General features: G+C 45.2%; 1 long non-coding RNA gene across 2 annotated transcripts in view; it reads left to right on the top strand.

Moving 5' to 3' along the window:
* Positions 1-12,834, top strand: part of LOC119716345 (uncharacterized) — a 36,252-nt gene extending 23,418 nt beyond the window's left edge. For both annotated transcript variants that reach the window (XR_005264226.2, XR_011808167.1), the window contains exon 3: positions 12,125-12,834. This is a non-coding gene — a long non-coding RNA (uncharacterized lncRNA). The remainder of the gene's footprint in view (positions 1-12,124) is intronic.
* The last annotated feature ends 6,340 nt before the right edge of the window (positions 12,835-19,174 follow it).

Genomic DNA, 19,174 nt, shown 5'->3' with positions numbered 1-19,174 from the left:
GACAGGGCTCTTGGCCCTATTAACTTTTAGGTGAATTACAGAAAACCTCCAAATCTGTAGGCAGCTGTTGGGACACCTTGTTGATCCTCCTCCAGGATACACTTTTTGTTCCTTGTCCATGACACCCATGAAAAGAGATTGCTGGAGACATCGACAGCTAAACACAGCACATAAATGCAAGAGGAGGTAAAGGCAACAAAAGGAGGTAAAGGACTTTCTGTAGGCTCAGGAAAAGCAGGAGCTCTGGCATTATCAGGCAGAAATAATTAAAGATACTGTAATGAAGCCAAGGAGTCAAAAGCATTGTGTCATGATTTCCACTCTGTATTTTAAAAGCTACAGCATATGGGCCTGGATAAGGATGATTACTTCCTAGAAGAGGTAACCAAAGAGTTCGTTAAACATAATCTGTTAGGATAACATATACCTAAGAGTCTTAAGAGAATTGGCTGAGGAAACGCTGGGTTTTAATGAACCTGGGAGTGCTGGCAGTATTACAGAGGACTGCAAAGGTCTTAGGTTTTGCCAGTACTTCAGACGAGTCTGAGGAGTGTTTAAGATAATTATATGCTAAGCAACCTGATGTCAATACCTGTCAAAATAATGCACAGGAAAATGACACTCAGTTGCTAGCTAGAAATATAATTAACACCAGGTAACATAAGAAGGTAGGGCCTGCTAAACAGAATGGCTTTCATTTTTGTGTTTACAAATTTAGTTGTCAACTGTGACTGCAGAGAGATAATATGCTGCTGCAATGTGTTCAACATAGCCCAACACAACATTTTGACTTGAGTCAAAAGAGGCAGAGCACGCTGACTGATGGGAGAGAGGTTTATATAAAATAGTCTGTGTCTGGTGTTATTTCAATTTCTCTACCAGTGATCTGGAAATACATATAAAATTGCTGCAGATAAAATCTGAGGATGACACACAAACTGATGTAGTAGCCAATAAAGATGGGGACAGTGGTTGCACAGCGCGATAGGATGGTGCAGTGCACAGTGCCCATTTCAATGAAATGTTTTTTAATGTTGCCAAATGCCAGGTCATTCACCTGGGCTCCAGGAACAAGGAGTCGTTCTGGTCTGGTCGACTCTTATTCATGGCAGCCATAACATAGTTTATTTACTTATTTATTTATCTCCCTTGAAATTTCTGTTACACGAGGGTAATGCGTTTGGATCTTATCACTGACGGTGTTGCCAATGGTCTTTGCCAGCACAGGCTGTTTTCACTGGTTGCATATGTCAGTGTTAGTCTCTTACAGGTGAGGGTGACAGTGTCATACAAGTGACGAGTGAATCAGACTTGGTGGGGGTGTAGGTGACTGTGGAGACCTATTGTACTCTCAGCATGTGTCACTCTGCTACTGATGATATCCTCTTCCTTATGTGCTTTTTCTGCCCAGGGGTAAACTGATCTAAGTGGCTTATATCTTCCTCAAGCTTGGTGCTTGTGACTGAAGATTCATGTGTTGGCTGATAAATTACACATAGTCATATGTGTATGTAAAGTTTCTTCAAGTACTTTCTTGGACAACTGCCCTTCCCAGTTCATTATTTGGGCATTCTTGTACCATCTGTCCAAACCATGAGCCCAGCTTACTGCAGCTGGGCCTTCATTAATAGACTCTCAGGAGTCGATCTTCATGCTGTGAGGTTTGAAGGGTGATTAGCATTTCATACTGTCTTGGTCAGAGTAGGGAGAGAAAGTCATAGGAGCAGAATTTCTCCAGCTGGTGCTTGCTCTGCAGCATCAAAGACATATTTCTATAGAACAACATAAAGACGATAGAAGGGGAATCTGCTTCCAGTTAAATATTAAGGAATATGTTGATTTCACCCAGGAACTCCACTGAAGTCAAAAAAATTACGGGAGAAGTTGTGCATTTGAAGGTTGGATCCATTGGTAGATGCTCAATTTTAGAAGTTTTTTGTTTGTTTGTTTGTTTGTTAAAATCAAACATCACTTGTACAGACAAAACCTTGTACAGATAAAACCTACTAAGTTTGTACAGATAAAATCCTACTAAATTCTTTTAGACACAGATTTTTAGGACATTGTTTTCACATCTCTTTTTCATGGACTATACCAGGTAAATGTCACTGAGGCTGCTGGGCTCAAATCCTGGCTTGCAGGGTGGGGAAGATTTCCTCCATCACTACAAGGTTCTTGCCAGCATGATCATGGTCTTGAACACATTGACAAAGCTCCTGCCACTGAGCTTGTGAGAGCTGATGAGATCACAGCCTGGGAAAGCAGTTAGCTTTATTAAAATACGGACTTGAGAATCAAACCAATTTCTCAAATTTGGTTCTCTTGTCATTAACCCTGACAGATCAATGGGTTTAAATTTCTTTCCAATGTATAAATGCTGCACAGGCTTTGATAAAACAACCAAATGTATCTGTGAACTATTATCTGTTTCCTTACAGGAGACTGCTTCACGATGCATACTGTGATATAAATATCACAGTGGTTGTTAAATTTTGTTATTCCCTTGTGATGGTCTCATATTGAAAGGAATGAGAGACTGTTAATTGTACTAATTATGCATCTTTCAGAACTTATTTGGTAGATTATGTACTGCTTCCTACTTCTGAGTAATCAGTGGTATCAATGTACCCATATCTGGATTTTTTTAACTGTCTGAACCAGCAGCCTGAGGATTGTGATGATTCTCCCATTGAACGATAGGCTTTTTAAGAGTGGAGGAGGGAATTTGTATTTCCTCCTGTGTTTCTGTAGAAAGCAGTGACTCAGGACTCTGTGGCAGAGATCATGTCTAAGCCTGGCTGTCCTCTTGCAACACCAGAAGTGAAAGCAGTGATGTAAAATTAATTTATGTGCTAGCGACAAAGGAGTTAAGGTCTCTCTCTTTAAAAGTCCTCTGCCTGCTGCTGTTGTGCCAGATCTTTTTACAGGAGAACTGATGAGTACGAAAAGAACCAGGACGGAAACATGAACCTCCTTCATGTGGTGATGTGGTGAAAAAATAGATCCCTCTGGAGACCTGGACCTGAACTGCCATCCCAAGGTTAGGGGGGCTCTGCTCTGCTGCTGTCTTCACCAGCCTGTAGGCAGGCAGCCCCTATAAATGTCATAAAGCAGGAAGGACCTTGCAGGGCACAAGTCTTTCCAGGCTCTCTCTTCTCCTTCCAGTTGTTTGTAGCTGATTTGTAGCTGTTTCCTACCTGATTGTCAGTTACCTGATCATCAGACGAAAGTGTTGTGGATGGCTCCTGCTCTTTTCTCCCAGATTTGGGGTAAAACTGCTGGAGCTGCTGCTTACTGCTCTTGGACTTGCCCAGTTCAAACCTGCCACCCACAGCAAACATCAGTGGAGCAGGAGACACGGGGTCATTTCTTCTTGAAGGGGTTATTATGTAGTCTGGGTCTTGTGCTGGCATCTGTGTCTTAGGCAAAGGTATGTAGTAGTGAGCAGGAAAGTCCACGTTGGGCATGTGAGGTTAGGGTGACCAGCATGTGGGGAGTAATTTTCATACTTGCTGTGGCTCCTTCTGTGACTCTGGTTAGGGGCTGGCATTGTCTGTGACCTTCCTGCACCATGTCAGCACCTGATACCCAGGCTGAGCACACAGTGCCTCAGCACCCTGAGGGACTAGGTTGCCTCTCTACATTGGTGAAATCTCAACAATCTCCAGAGAAAGTATTGCCCATGCTGCATTATCTATGAAAAATTCTTGCCCCCAAACCTTATTTGTGGCTCCATTAACCTAAATAAGTCATCTGAATGCTCCATTTGCCTTTTAAATAAAAAACAAATGATTGTTGAGGACTTGCATCCCTATCATTTCATGTTGCTTTCCTCATTATGAGAGGAACATAAGGGTCCCTGATCATTATTTCTGACTCTGTCATTAGCAAAGGTCTGGAAAGCATGTTTTCACTCCATTAGCCTTCAGAAATAAAAAGAATGATTGCGTAAATCAAGAATAATTATTTCAACCAGCTTTCCTCAATGTTTTGCTGTAGAACAGGCTTGGGCCTAAACAAGAGATGACAAATTAATTTCTATTATTAGCGTTTTCTAGAAAAACACCATGTTCAGGACACATTTAGCAATACAAATGACTTTATTTGTGTTTTATGTGCTTCTCTAGTCACTTATGACAAAGATTAAAACACTTAGAGTTTTCCTCATGAAGTCTGCCAAGGCTCCTGCGATTCACCTGGAGCAGTGTGTAAGACAGATTTCTAGACCTGTCACAGTCCTTTTGTTTCTCAGAGGTGTGCGGATGCTTATGTTAACCAGGACCACCTCCTCTAATGATACCCCTCTCTAATGATGTTGAAGTTCACTCTTACTGCATGATGGCATGTGAGCCAGATGGTATGGACAGAGTCCTTTGCATGCTCAGAGCAGTTTCTTCCATGTGAGGAAAGGATTGAATGAGGCAACTTTTCTTCCTGGTTTTCCCATTAGAAAACAAAAATGCAGTCATTTTTCTTCCAGATACTAGATTAATACTTGCTAGATCTCTGATGAGACCTAGAAAATCACCAAAAAATGGAGTTCACACACCATGGCTTCTTTCACGGTGTCTTCGAATGAGACAGGAAACATTAGTGTGTAGGAATGGGAAGGGAGTCAGGGCCAGTGAGATGGAGTCTGACTGTCCCACCACAGTGGAGACAAGCTGCTTCATATCACCTTGAATCAGCTCTTCCATCTGCAAAAGAAGGCTATAGAGACTAGGATGATATGAGAAATAATTCTGGGATTTTAGCAGTCTCGGACAGAAAGTACTATAGAAAAAGTATTATTTCTTATTCTGACTGAAGATGCCCTTTGATTGCGGGAGATAGTGAAGGTAATTACCATGCAGCTGAGTGCTTGGAGTGAGACTGGGTTGAAGAAAACTTTAGTCCCCTTTTTCAACTGAAATAGCCTTTAAAACCCCTGCTTTAAAATGAGTAATGAGCCAGGTGGCATGAAGGAGAGTGTTCAGCTGGAGATTTTGGTTGAAGTAGGAAAGATCACATTTTCCTTGACAGTAAAAAGTTGAGTTGAAATTTTTGTTTGTTGGCTTTTTTTGTTGTTGTTGTTATTTTTATCTGGTCTGTGTTTGCTGAATGAGATGTGGATTACAGCCTGACAACACAGGTGTTCTTCTGTAGAGGTAAGACATTCAGTAAGAGACAGAGGTGATGAGCACAGAAAATAAAAGGTGATACTGTGAATCATGATGTTGTGCCAGAATTTTATGTTAATTGCATGACTTGTTTTCCTCACCTCCGAGTGTGCTAGTTCCTAGGAGAGGAAAGAGTTCAAAAGCTTGACTCCATCAAACTCACAGAAAGCCTGCAGTCATTCACACTTGACTATTAACACAGACCATAAGCTGAAAAGCAGAGGGAGATGTCCTCTACCTGACAGTGCTGTAAAACAATAAACATGCTCCCTACCTCTCAGGACAATCTTCACAAAAGGCAGGCGAGAGCATCTAAGATAGAAGAGACCTCTGACCAGCAGGGTCAAAAGGACAGCATCAATCCTGAGGCAAAGGGATTCATCTTAGCCTTGAGACTGACCTTTTCTTTAAAGGATCTGAGCCAAGGCATGTGGAGAAAAAGTATCGATACATGTTGCATTAGCTCTTAAAAGCAGGCACCAGAGAGGTTGACTTGACTATCACTTTTGCTGGAAGATTCATGATAGAGGCAAAGGTGTAGCCAAAATAGCTCAGAGCTATGCTTAGGGAGCTGTGAGATTTGGACCTAACCTGCAAACCTATATAAGACAGGGACTCATCCCACTCCAAATCCATATCAGTGACGGATCAGCTGAGCAGGTATTTTAGAAGTGTTTGGATGATAAGGGTCCAGAGTGCATGGCAAGTATCAAGGCCAGAATTATCACAAAACAAAGCAGACTGGAAGTTAAGGTGGAAGAAGAAATAAGAAACATTTTGTTAAGGGCTTCTAGAAGGTCATACTGAACTATTTAATAGTCTCTCCTGGCCTCAGATTCCACATGTTTGTGCAGGATAGAGAGGGCTTCTCCACCCCCTGGTTTGCTCTGCTCAAGTGAAACATTTTAAAGTAAATTTAGAGATGATATTTTGTTATTGTAGTCCTTCAGTAAGGCCTAGGATCATGAGGAGCTCCTTTGTGTTGTGACACGGACCCCACATCCACATCTTCAGGTTGCAGGTCACTTCCACATGAGCTTCCTCTGCTGGGAGATTCACATCCTGGGTTGCTGAAGCAGCCTTGCTGAAATGTGGCAGCAATGTAATTAATAAATACACTAATGGACTCTTCATTGCATTATTAGGACATTTTGAAATTTACTCTGGGAAACCTTTCAACTCCATTAAATCCACCTTTGTCACAAGATAAAGTGCTCTTCATAATAAGCTCATTAACATTCAGACTGCAGTTCAACCCCATCCATTAACAGCTGGCAGGCAGGAGTTTCCAAAAAGACCCTAAAAAAGTGTTTTCCTCGACCAGGGGCTGGCTTCCTAAACGTGTCTGTTAGTCCTGCATTGGATGTTTTGTGACAGGGAGCCTTTCTGCTAACTTCTCTATGCCATTTAATTGTACTGCCAAGACCAGCTGTAATCAGTCATGGATCTGGAAAAATGTGCCAGGAGTTCCCACCCTGCTGCCGGGGTGTTTATTTGAATCGAAAGCTGCCATGAGCAGAAGATGCCAGACCCATGCAACAGCCATGGGCATTTTCCTCCTCTCTCCCGCTTGGCTGACTTTCATTTAGAGCCCAAGTGTCAGCTGCTCTGATGAAGTGTGCTCGAGCTGGGCGTGATGATTAACTGCGAATGATAACAATGGCATTTCAGTGGTGGCTAATAGGCTTCCAAGCTTAATCTCTCCCGCTCTTACTGAGATAAAGAATAGATAATTCTTCCAGCTACAATGGTTACATAATAAAGTTTGTATTTGCTCCATGCTGATGAGCTATGAAGCCTGCTTTCACCCAGCGGCGCTTCAGAGGCCCCAGAGCTGGGGTGTTGCCAGCTCAGGATTTTGCTGGATCTCTGATGTCTTGCAGGTCTGTCTCCTGGAGCCGGGTGATTACAAGGAATTAATGCCTTTGTTCTTTTCTTCTGTCTAAAAAAGCAAACCTCCAGCCAACTACTCATAGGGAAATAGGGACTGAGGCGCATTGAAATCATCCCTAAGTAGTCTATTTGAGCGTGGAACTTTTGGACAAAACTCACGACTTCGGGGCACCGTTTATTGATTTGAATACTGAGGACTGTCAGTTCTGGGTCTGGCACATCCACAGCAGGGGACAGAGCTATAAAATCATAAACTGGCTATGAAGCTCAGCAAAGGGGCTGAAGACTGGGCTGTGAGGATGACTTTCTAAGCACTGAGAGCAGCTTCTCTGGATGGGATGAAAGCCTGTCAGGGAGTGGTGTAAATGAGAAGCTTGACCTGAAGATCTGAGGCTTCAAGCTGTCACATTTTAGCAGCCCAGATGCTGGGACGTCAGGACTTACCAGTGCACCCAAGAACAGATTCAGTGTGTAGCTGAGCATCAGTGATTCTTGCATTAGTCTTCAGTGGAAAAGATCCATGCAAATGCAACAAAGCAGGGTGGCTTCAAGAGGGAGAATCTCCTTGTAAATGAAGCCTGTTGGTTCAGGGCTCAGACCTGCCCATTGTAGCATGGCACAGAGCAGCAGCCTGTGAGGAAAGCACTGCATCATTGGAATCGATGAGCGGCCCACAGTCGCCTATTTCAGGAGTCAGCTTTGCTTCTTGAATTCTAACAAAAGCAAAACCAATCCTTATTTTACCTCAGCTCAAATCTTGCCTTTTTGCTCGCGAGCTGCCTGGCAGGAGGTCAGACTTTTCAGAGATGTTTCTTACAACCCTTTTGACCAGCCCTAAATACAAGGTCTAGAACACGGTCAGTACAACGCCGGTGGTACACTCAGTGAGAAAGCTCCAGTTTTGAGGACAGGCAGGATGGCAAAGCAGAATATACATCCCACTGCTAGAGCGTAATGTGATTTAGTGGACAAACAGCAATACATTATAGTAAGGTTTTACAGCTGCTAAATGTGTTAGTTCTTAAACAAACATCCAATGGGATTATAAGCCTTGCTTCTTTTGAAACATGGGGCTTCAGAGGAGAGCTATTTTCTTACAGCGTCTAGCATTGTGTCTTCAGGCTGTGGGATATTATTTAAAAAATGTCAAAGCAGAGTTCATCCTTGATGTATTAAGCCTCATTCAGTTTCGATTTTTGCATTTTCTCCTGCACAGAATTCCCGTTTCTTTCCATTCTGCCCCCGGTATCCCAGCTGTTCAGAGTTCCTTGGCTCCAGCTTTAAGAAATGAAGCCAAGAAGCAGATTTCAGTGAAACCAAGAGAATTTGCAATTAGCTCCACCTTTCTCAGAGAAAATATTGTGTCTGTGTCTTGAAGTACACTTTGTTGTAGCAGCATGGCACAGTTCCTGTAGTCATGCCTTATCGGTTTGTTGAGCCTGTACCTTTATACCAACAGTATCCCTACAGGTCTCCTATGGAGGAAACAAAAGATGCTCATTATATTCACAGCTGGACCGTCCTGAACCTCTCTTTGAAAATCAAAGCAGTTCAATTATTCTTTTTATTCTTCATTTTTGTCACTTCTGCATTGCTGGTTTTATCTGGGGAACAAGACGGTCACCAAAATACAGATCAGGGTTGGGATTAACTCAAGGTCTATTTCTAGCAAAATACTGAACCATTTTACCAGACTTTGGCATATTTTTGGTATCCCTTTGGAGAAAGATTCTTGTTTAGTTTCTTACTTTGCTAGCGTCATACCCTGAGTGGCCTTAACTCACCAAGACAGCAGGAAAACACCGCAGAAAATAGGATCGTATCCTGCTGGGTTAACAATTCACATAATACACTGGAGGGTTTGGTAAGCAAAAGAAATTGTCTCGAGGGAAAAGGCATGCCCACAGGGCCAGGAGAAGGGGAGAGAGAAAGAAACAGAAAGAGGGCAAGGAAAAAAGTCCCTTCCTTTCGGCAGAGACAGCTGCCTTGCCTCAGCTGTCCCTGAACCAAACCCTGACCATGACTATAGTGGGGCAAATTCAAATTCAGTAGTCCCTTCTAAATAAATGGTTCATTTTTTTTTAAGTGGAAAAGCTATTTAAATTATTTCTGACATACTAGTAGAGGTAAATGGCAGTCCTCCCTGAAAACATCCCCTTCTTCTCTATTGCTTCATCCTCCTTCCTTTTGCACACTCATAGGCTGTTCCTTTTCACAGGTGGCATCTTAGAGAGGCTCTGAGCTCCGAGTTTAGAGCCAGCTTTCCATATACAACTAGAAAGACTTTTCTTCATTCTAATTGACCTGCAATTCTTTTTGGTATAAATGAAGAGGTGAAAAAATCCTTCTACTACAATAAAACTCCACTTCCAGCTCTCTGTCCTCCAAGGTTTAAATTTATCATGTGTACTTTTCTCCTGCTCAGGCTTTTCCTCAACACTCCACGTTGTCTGTTACTGTGTATAAAAATGATCTGTGTTGACACAGGACTGAGTGGGCACTTTGTATTATCAGCTCTGGCATTTGCCCATGTCCTTTATTTCAAACAACCAAAGTGTATTTCACAGAGAGACGGTTTCTTGAAAGGTTTTCCACCGACAATTTGTCTAAAAAGAGATGCTGCTAAAGAAAGCAGAAAAGCTGGGTTTCTCCAATCTGCTCGGTGGACTTATTGAGGAAATTGTTCAGGGCTCCGAGGCCGCTGCCATGGACCTAGGTGCGTGTTGTGCTAGTAGGGCTGCCGGTCTCGTTTAATGGGATGGGAGCACTCTGCAGCCTGCCCGTGCCTACCAGCATCACTGGTCCTTGCCAGCTCACTTGGGTGCACAGAAAGCATGGGTGTGCTTGCTGTGCGCTGCTCTCTCTTCCTTGGCAGCCGGCTCTTTCCACTGCCGCTGGTTGAGCTGTTTTTAATTATCCTCTTTGGACTTCTGTGCACAATAATCTGCAGTTAATTACAAACAATCAGACAAATTGGTGTTCTAGGGAAGGAGAGAAGGGTGACAGAGAAGTGAGGACTGAAGCTGGAGCCGACTCCAATGAGAGACCTGGCTGGTGGTGGGTGCTGTTTGGACTGGGGGGGCCCGATGGAAGAAGGACTACAGAAAAAGCCAAAGCATCTCTTCTTTCCTCCATCCCTGAAGCGCACTCTGCAATTTGCTTCTGCAGCACCACCTCCACTGTGAGATAATACAGCTTGGTTTTGCAAGCATGATTGTTAGATCCCACTAGTCTGTTGGGAAAACAACCCGCTGGAGAATGGCAAATTAAAAGGCTAAAAAAAGTACTGGCGATGCTGCTGCTTTTCCCTGGGCTGCCCAGATGTTGCCAGCTGTCTCAGAGGAGGCCTGTCAGGGCTGTCAGGCTGGAGGTGAGCTCCGCAGAGGTGGAGGCTTCGCAGAGGCAGCCCAAGCGCTTGGCACAAGCCTGGCAGCAAGGTCTTCCCAGGAGCACCAGACCCACGAAGGAGATAACTCCAGAGCTTAGGGCTGGTGTTTTACATCCCGCGCACACAGGCTGGCACCTTTTAAATTGCGAACTTGTTTACTTGTTTACAATTTAATGCTAGCATTGGTGATGACAGGGAACTAAGGGGGTGCGCCTGTGGATTTCTTCTCATTTTCTGGTTGCCATAATCTTGGGTGGGGTCAGTCATTTTTCCATTGGCGAGAGCGCGCTTTTAAAACCGATTGTGGGTTGCGAAGGATGCTTGCTCGGTCCCCCGAGGGCAGGAGGGATGTGTCGCCGCTGTCCCCGGGCACCTGGGCACCGCCACGACCCCGGTGCGCGCCCCGGGCGCACGGCGCTGGGAGCGGAGCCGCAGCCGCTGCAGCGGGAGCCGAGGCTCCGAGCCGGGCCGGCAGGGGGCAGCGCTGCCCCGGGCAGCCGAGCCGGGCCGAGCCGGGCCGAGCCGTGCCCAGGGACTCGTCCCGGAGCTCCCCTAGGAGGTGATTTTTCCGTGGCTGCGCTCCAGGCACCCTAAACCGTGCCGCCGCTCCTGCCACGTGCCCCTGTGGTGTTTTCCTCGGGGGGTCTAAAATATTAATTAAATAAAAAAAAAAAAAAAAAGCCCTTTTACAATGCACCACTATATTAAACTTATAACGCTGTAAATCGGCACCGTAAAACCGTAACTCAAGGGCTGGGTGTTAGACAAACCTGATGGGCTGCTGGGGGAATGGCAAAGATCTTAACAAATTGCATCATATACAAGTTTCTGCAATGAACATAAACCTTACCGTTTTGTACCCCTATTAGTTGGCTTTTACGGTACTTTCAGGGACAAAAAAATAAAAATGGCAAGGAATACAAACAAGCAAATCAATTCAGAAAAATAAAAGTTGACGTGAGCTTGCATCCAAAGAGTGAGTGACGGTTCAGGCTTTCTTGTTTGTTTGATTATTTGAAATGGTTTGAGAAAGATGGGTTAATTTAAAAGTATTTTCCCTACACTTTCTTATTTTCCTTTGCTTCCTGCATGTAGGTCAGGATGGGCACTGCTATATAAAGAAACATGGAAAAATTGGTTATTCTTTACATTATTTTCAGTCCGTTCTTCAGATTTCTACCTCTCAAATGAAAATTATATTTTGATCCTGCGGCTTTTTATGGTTCACAGATGATCTCGAGGGGCTTATGTTCCCACCACACTGCCCGGAACAAACACTCGTCTGGTTTGCCCATTTTATTTTGACCTTCAAAGCACTGCTTTGCCCGTCTCCTCCTCACTAGAAGAACCCTGGCAAGAACCTTTGCAACCATAAATAGTCGTGTCATTATAAAGCAATAACACGGGCTGTAGCTCTCCCTCTCTGTGAGAGGTGGGCAAGGGTATGCAGCTTGTTAGTCTGCTTTTCTGTGTGTGGGAGCAGTTCATTTTGAAGTTTCATGCGACATCACAAATCAGGTCCTCTGGCAAAGAGGAGAAGCAAACGCTGAATATTCTGAGGCGAGTAACTACCCATAGTGAAGAAAATCGTTTCATGTGAGCACAGTGTAGGTAATGCAGTATTTATTTACCGCAAAGAAACCGTAAAGAGCACAGCATTGATTTCTTGGTTTTTATTTTTCAGGTTGGTTTCACGGGGCTTGGCCTGTTGGGAGGATTTTCTGAGAAACATCTGAATAGCTGATGGCTGAATAGCTTCAGCGCTGACCCCCTGACCTGAGGGAGGTTTGCTGCTCACAGTATTCCTGGAATGACACAGGGGCTCCGTCTGGAGTCAGGCCAGGACATTAAATGAAGCTGCTTTTGTGGCACTTCTGCTTCTGATGGCCGGAGGACAGACCTCCTGCAGGGAGATGCTGTATGTCTCTGCAGCGTTTGACTCTGTTGACCATGACCTCATGCTGGCCCTTGTTGAGGAGGGGGGTTGCAGACTGATGGGGAAGGTATGGAGGGACATACCCTGTTCATAGTGATGTGAACATGCACCCCCACTGCTAACTGTGGTGCTGTCCCACAGGGATGTATGCTTTTCCTTTTTCTGCTGACCCACTTGAGCACAAAGTCATCAGGGTGTGAGAAACACCGATGCAGTCCTAACCGCTTCAAGAGCACAAGCTCACTGTGCCATATCTTCCCCTCAAGTTTTAAGAGGACACATTGCCAAGTTCAAAGTCTGGGACCTTGAAAACCTCAGTAGCCTTGATCAAAGCATCTAAAAAAGTCAACTTATCAACACCACCTGAATTATAAGAGGATCTCTCCACTTCCCACGAGAGCAAAAAGCAAGATGGGGAAAAGGTGGCTCTCTGATATCCTCCCCCAGATGTTTAAGCACTGGCCAGCATCCATCTGAAGTGTGCAAAAAAATCTTCTCACTTGGGACAGTTAGGATTTTCCTTGCAGAGCTGCCCAGCATCTTCCAATTGCTTTGTACCTTACAAGAGCAGGGGATGTAAGTGCCTCTGAAAAATAGGTCCCTCGTGACTACAGCAAGGTAGAGCAGTGTTTCATTAACTGCATTGAGACTTCAGGGCCTTCATGGGTTTCTACATCACACATGCTGGCCCCAAAGTAATGGCCCAATAGCATGGTTATTGATTCAGTATATAATCTTTGTCTCACCCCCCATCTTTTTATGCCCCCCTATGTAACTCTTATCTTCAATTACATGCATCTTTAAGCCATACACTTTCTAGAGAGTGTTAAAATTATCAAGTGAATTCAGAATAAGGAGGTGAAAAGAAGCCTTCTGTGACACTAGTAGGGCTGGCAGTACTGAGGGGAGATACAATCCCCGGTATTCTTTGGTATCGAAGTTAATTGCAGGCATTGAGGGTTTAAAGACCTTGTGTTATTGATGGGGGTGTGTTAGCAACAGGAGGGATTGACTCTAACATTAAACTGGAATTTAGCATGTACAGTAGGCTGTCAAGAGAAAGAAGTAAGAACAAAGGAGACTGTTATTATCTTTTATTATTATCTTTTAATACCCCCCCCCATTTTCCTTCTGTATGCTCTTTCTCTCAGCCTTCTCTCTTTCAATAATTACAATAATCAACTTACAATGATAACAGAAATAATCTCCCGCAAGATAGCTAAACAAACCACATGTTATCTGTACTGAACTGTGCTCACTTACTGTAGGTATATCACTTATGGAAAAGCCAATAAAATTTTAATTAGAAAAGCACGTAGGTTGTCAGTTAAGATGCAAAAGGGTGTGCAAATAAATGTAAAGCGGCCCATAAATTGCTTGGTATTTGATAGAACAGGTAGGAGGGCAAACCCACCCCAAACAAAACAAAACCAAGCTAAACCCTTGGGGTTGGAGGAGCTCTATTTATGTTGCTCTATACAGAGCACTAATTGCCAGGGAATTCAAAAGAAGGGGGAGGGGAGAATCCTCCCCTGAGCGACAATCACATCCACCCACTTCCACCAGCGCTGGTAGCAAGTGAGCAGAAGTTAATTAAAGATTTTGCATCTCACAACCGCAGCGCTGGATTGATAGCTCTGGAACCTGAGATAAACTAAAGCTCTCCCACACTGCATCGCTAATACGCCTTCAACCTCGCCCAGGAGGCACCACCTCGAGGGATTAGATGTTTGGTTTGCTTGGTGTACTCAGGGCCTGGCCTCTGCTAAGACTGAAGGAGGACGGATGGATGCCAACTGGAAGGTGGGTGCTCGTCTCACAGGAGCAGGTCTGTAGGTAATTAGCTAGGCAGGAGTGACAGTGGCTTGAGAAGACTCCAGTATCTCCATGCAAGTTGTTCTAAACACTCAGAGCATATCACATAAAGGCTAATTGGCACAGAAACCACAAAAGAAAGAATTTCAGCACAAGCGCCGTGAATGTGAAACAGTTCAACAGCTGACCAAAGCGAAGGCTTTGCTGGAGTCAATTGCAATATGAAGAAAGTCTTCTACACCAGGCAGTGCCCTGAGTTTGCCTTGCTCCCTGTAGTCTTTCTCTCTCATGATTCTGGTGTGAGATCTGCCTCAGTCTGCTTCAACTGTTACTTTGAAGACAGAAGCACATATCCTTCACCCAGACTTCTCCTCCAAGCTCCGTTGCTGCAGGATATCACTGGTAGGAAATTTCAGCAGTGATGGGAAGATCAGCATGGGTCAGTGGTTATGCTTTGCACAGTTCTCCCTCGGTGAGTGAGCAACTGCCTCCTGGGAGTGTATTCTAGTGCAGAGAGATCCCTTTGGATAACAGCACGATAAATGCATTTGTGGTGTGAGGACATCCTGAGACAGCATCTGAAATTCCTTTTTCTTGATTGCTTCAGGTGTAATGGGTGGAAATTCCCTGCACAGACTGCCAAAGACTGCACTTTTGTGTGGAGAGAAGCAAGGCCATGAGGTGGAAGGACTGATTTCCTCTGGGAGCACATTGCAGTGGTACACCCGCTGTCATAGGACACTGCATTTTGAAGCTATTATAAATAGATAATGCTTACATATTGCTCTTTACATTTACAGTGACCCACAGGCCATACCTAATTACACAATTGCAGCAGCCTTGCAAGGCAGGGCAGTTAGGATCATCTTCCTTTAGAAACGAAATGGAGGCAATGGTATTAAAATGCATGACCAGGGTTAGAGATGAGGGGTCAGTGAGAAAGCCAAGGTTGAAACATCAGACTTACATATTCCCAGTCCTGTGCTTAACATGTGTCTCAGGCAAAGAAATTGATGTTAATGATGTACTAACCCCTTTCATCTGAAGATCTCAAAATGTTTTATGTCCTGATTTGCTTTCCCCATGCAGCTTTATTGTAGGCTTATGGTTGTCCAGAGGGGAAAAGTGCAGGCTTCTCTGTGCTGTGTGTGTATCCGTATGGCCTCCAGCTCCCCGCAGGGAGGAGGTGGCAGGGGTTAGTCACTGCTCTCACTGGGGAGGGAGCTGGGCAACTGCGACAAAGGAACAACAGAGCCATTGGAGCCATTGAGGGAAGGTGGGCTGTAAGAAGGAGGCTGGGTATGGGTTGGTTGGCAGCATGTAGCATGACAGGGGCTCATATGACAGCCCCTGGGCAGGGCTGGAGCTAGGCCATGTGGTATGGGGTCATTAAGATGCAAAGGGTGTCTGGAGACATTGCAGGAGGGTCCGTGCAGGGAGGAGACTGCAGGACACAAGGTAGATAGGCACTCTTCAGGGAGAGCTGGATACAGGAGTTGGATAAGAGGAAAATAAAAGATCATCCTCGTTGTTTTCCTTCAGAAAGAGCACTTTTGCTGTCACAGTTCTGCCCCAGGCTCTGAAGGAGAGGTGGCTGGCTGGGTGGGCTGAGGGTGGCCCTGGGTCCCACAGGGCCAGCACAGAAGCGGCCTGGGGGCAGGTGCCATGAGGCCTGAGAGTCATGCAAGAACTGCCAAACCCAAAGTGTTCTTGACTTTCTTGCAACTGCAAACCACTCACAACAATGCCCCCAAAAGAAAATGCAGAGGTATTCAGAAGTCCAAAGCAATTTCTACCTCAGAAACCAGGGAGGAGCGTGGCACCAACAGTGACCACCGTGAGCCCCCAGGAGGTCATGCCCAAGTCCCAGGGTCTTACCTCATCCCTTCTTTGCCACGTCTGCCAGAAGTGCAAAGCTCCTGCACCAGGCTCTGCATGTAACAGGGACAGTTTCCACCACGGATGCTTGTGTGTAGCAGACCTGACTTTATTTTTATTTTTTTTTCCCTCCTGTTTTGATTATGGAACCGCTCTTTATTCTAGCGAGTCTGAAATTAGATGCAGGTGCAAATTAACTAAGTCACAAGTGCATTGCATTTGGTAATTTTTCTGTCAAGAGTCATGTTGAAAGGTCGCAGAGAATAACAAGTGCAGCCGAGAGCCAACTGGCTGGTCCAGGTGTGCCCCGCCACTGAGCGCGCCTCCTCAGCAGCGGTGCAAGGAAGCCAGGTCTGCTTTCACAGCACATGCTGTGAGTTCACTCCCTTCCTGTCAATTTTCTTCCTCTGGTTTTGTCTGCCATTCCTCATGGCTGGCCACAGCTGTCTCCTAGTCCTCACGGCTGTGATTGCAGAGCAGTAGTTGTCATGGTTATGTCGCTACCCTGGAATTTCGTGAATGCACTGGAGCAAGAGCATGGATCCTCCTCCTCGTGCCCTGTGTTTTTTCCAGCTGAAGGGAGAAGGGCTGTTAGTTGTCAGTCCACCCAGCTATTACATGTAGATGAGGGAATCCATCTCCATCTGCCAGCAGGCAGCTATCTATGGATCTTCTGCCCCTCCTCAACCCAACTGCTGCCTCTGTGCAACTGGCAAGAGAGCAGTGGCTGCGGGGGCAGCTCCCCAGCAGCCAGGGTAATCCGATCAGTTGAGCTGTCATAATGCACCCATCAGATGCCTTGTCTGTCTTCCCTGTCTCTAGGGAGGTGTGAGCATCTTGTGTGGAGCAGGGTATAAATAGCTCCGGTGAGGTGGGTGGCATAGGACAATAAGGCAGCGGGAGGATGCGTGAAAGCGTTATTCTGCAGTGGCTTTTCACAGCTGTGTAGGGCTTGTGTTTTAGAGGGGCCATTTCTGGCTCCCTGTGACAACTTGCTCATCACTTTAATTCCGACGATCTTGAAATTCAAGCAGTGAGGCTCGGTTCCAGCCGCCCTCCTTGCAAACTTTCTGCCTTTATGTGCACTAATTGGCCCAAGAGAGATGGTGAGGTGCCTGAGCCGTGGAGCCGAGCTCCTTCCTCAAAGTCCTCAGATGAAGCTGTGCGTGTATCTGTCAAATCAGCGTTGCAGTCTGCTGGCAGGGCAGTGTGTGGATAAAGCTTGTCCTGCTGCTGTCTCACAGATAAGCAGGGGGCTTCATTCATGGAGCAGTTAATCTGGATCGCTTTCACCAGCGCTAAATCCATACTATTTATTTAAAGATTAAATTAATGGTTCTATGCAAATTTGCAAATTAGTTAATGACATAATTGCATCAAATGATAAGTATGGTGCTGCACAAAGCGAGGCAGGGAGACCATTTCAGGCCTGGGTTTCCTCTCACTGTGGCTTTCAGACAGCTTGTCACCCAACTGGAGCTGAGGTCTGTGCCTTTGCTGGGATGGGTGCATGGCTGAGATGGGGATTCATGCCCTCTCCCTCACCTGAGTGCTGCTGCATCACAGGGATTATTGTTCATAGCCATGTAGAGTGCTTTAGAGATGCCTTCCCAGTTTGGTTTCTTACTTTGAAATAAGGGAAAATTGCCACCAATTGGTCAGTTTTCCTCAAAAATCACATGTTCTGTAACTGCAAATGTAAGTAAGCAGTTGCAGACCTGATTTCAGCATCATTTTCTTGGAAATGTCAAAGGTAAACCCACACTTTTAGACAGCAGTCAGTACAAACTACTTACAGCATTTCATCTTGGACTGAGATATTTCCTTTCTAGCTCATGTAGTCAGTGCTGTCTTCCAGGAATTCAGGATGCGACCACCACCCAAACAGCTGCTCTGTGTGTGACCCTAGAGCCACTTCACTCAGAATCCAGTATATGACAGTAGCTCATGCCCGGAGAAGAGTATCAGCAATAAACCATTAGGTGATGATGTTCCTTGGTGCTCTGTCTTCAGCTGCCTGTGCTCTGCAGCTAGAGGACCTCCTGAGCCAGGGATAGCACTGAGGACCAGTGACAAACTGGTTGTTGTGCACATGTACCATTTGTCTCCTAAAATAGCTCCAATTTTGTTTTCTTCATTTGCCCTTCCTGAAGCCTTCTTCATCCTGGTAGATTTTAGTGGAGTTTTGGAGTATTCCACTTCTTTTTGCTTGGAGTTAAATCTCTCTATAAAATCTTTTAATTGAGGTGTATAGGGGATATAGAAACCTTCAAGGATTAGATGTGAGCAGTGTAGGCAGTAGCGAGGCACCCTTAACACCAGGGGCAACCCTGAACTCCCTGACACAACAAGGAGTCGTGATTCTCTTTTACATTTTGGAAGTGAGAATGGTAGCAGTCGTCTTTCAGGGGTTGTAGGGGCATGGTTCATGTACACAGGAAAGCACAATAAGATTGGCAAACAGTCACTGAAGCTGAATAGTCCTTGAAGGTTTCATACAACCCCCCTGGTTAGTGTTCCACTCTCCTGAATGGTATGTTTGGGAAGGTGTCTCACCTCACCCCCACCTTTGCTTGAAAAAATGTTTCCGTATGTGAGGATGATAGGGAGTAGGGACAAGTGACAGAGAGAGACTCGTAAAAGTGTCAAATAAAGAAATAATGGTTATAAACTTATCTTACATGGGGACACTCTAGGCCTGCTAATGCCTCCTAGGCCTGCTACTGCCCCCAAGGCCAATCCTTCTCTCACATTCAGTTTTACTTTGGGATCAGCTTTACCACCTCTACCCCGTCCCCTGTCTCCTGTTTATTTATACAGGAACACCTCTGGGAAAACTAACCTTATTCTCTACCCAATGTCCCCATTCCTGTCTTCAAAGCTGCATCGTTTCTAATCTGTTTTCACTTCTGTCACTGATTCTGCTGTGGCTCCTGGCTAATCACACAAACTGTTTTGTAACCTCATCAGCTCTGTCCATGCTGGTAGTGTTACAGACCTTACTTACTCGTAGCCACTTCTAATGCCAAAGCCGGTATTTGAGCCCTGGTGTCCAGAACTGAAAGGTTAATCCTCCAAACCCTCCAGCACTCACATCTCTTCTTG

Source organism: Anas platyrhynchos, chromosome 3 (genome assembly GCF_047663525.1).
Source record: "Anas platyrhynchos isolate ZD024472 breed Pekin duck chromosome 3, IASCAAS_PekinDuck_T2T, whole genome shotgun sequence".
In the NCBI taxonomy this organism is placed as follows: Eukaryota; Metazoa; Chordata; class Aves; order Anseriformes; family Anatidae; genus Anas; species Anas platyrhynchos.
Note: the sequence above shows the minus strand (reverse complement) of the source record. Positions and strands in the feature narration are given on the sequence as shown.